Raw genomic sequence first — 837 nt, 5'->3', positions numbered from 1 at the left:
ATCTATCTATCTTTAATCTATCTATCTTTGATCTATCTACCTATCTTTAATCTATCTACCTATCTTTAATCTATCTATCTACCTATCATTCTTCCATCTATCAATCTATCTATCTAGCTATCTATCTTTATTCTGTCTATCTATCTATTTATGTTCTTTGCATGTATCGACATCCTGTGCTTCTTCATCGTTGTCTGTGGCTCCATTCGTAGTCTTCACTTTTCTGATCGATAGAGAAATAGAAAGTCTCTTCTTCTTCTTTTGACTACCTTGTTGATAGCGTTCTAAGAGCTCGGAGCTTGAGAAGTAGGGAGGCCCGTCATCCAAACCTCGATAGACACCGCAATTGATGATCCTACACACGCATACAACACAAGAAAAGTAGAAGAAGAAAGCAAACAGAGTTCATTCATGAAAGAAAAATCTAAAGGAAGATGAAAAGAAGAAGAGGAACAAGGTGTCCTCTTACAAGCGGGGTGGTAGAAGATGCATGCATGCCTGTTGATACCCTCATCGATCCCGACGCATCTTCTCTCCTTCTCTCTCATGACCCACATAAACATGTTCCCATACGCATACATACAATATAAAGATATATAGATATACACATATCCTACATATATATATATATATACAGTAGTTGTATATCTATGTATTGGGTATACATACTACACGTATACATCACCATGTGACATACAAATATATATATATATATATATATATATAAATATGTATCAGTCTGGATACACAAAAAGGGGCGTAGATAGATAGATAGACTAAAGATAGATAGATAGATAGATAGACTAAAGATAGATAGATAGATAGACTAAAGATAGA

The 837-nt window shown here is 34.6% G+C and overlaps 1 protein-coding gene across 1 annotated transcript in view; it reads right to left on the bottom strand.

Annotated features, from left to right (window-relative positions):
• The window catches only part of CSUI_005395 (uncharacterized protein), a 1994-nt gene extending 1636 nt beyond the window's left edge, over positions 1-358 (bottom strand). Inside the window, exon 1 of the mRNA XM_068065571.1 lies at positions 270-358. The gene's annotated coding sequence lies outside the window, so the exon portion shown is untranslated. The remainder of the gene's footprint in view (positions 1-269) is intronic.
• Positions 359-837: the final 479 nt, after the last annotated feature.

The sequence above is a fragment of the Cystoisospora suis genome (assembly GCF_002600585.1).
Source record: "Cystoisospora suis strain Wien I chromosome Unknown contig_2614, whole genome shotgun sequence".
Taxonomy (NCBI): domain Eukaryota; phylum Apicomplexa; class Conoidasida; order Eucoccidiorida; family Sarcocystidae; genus Cystoisospora; species Cystoisospora suis.
This window is presented reverse-complemented; position numbering and strand designations above follow the sequence as displayed.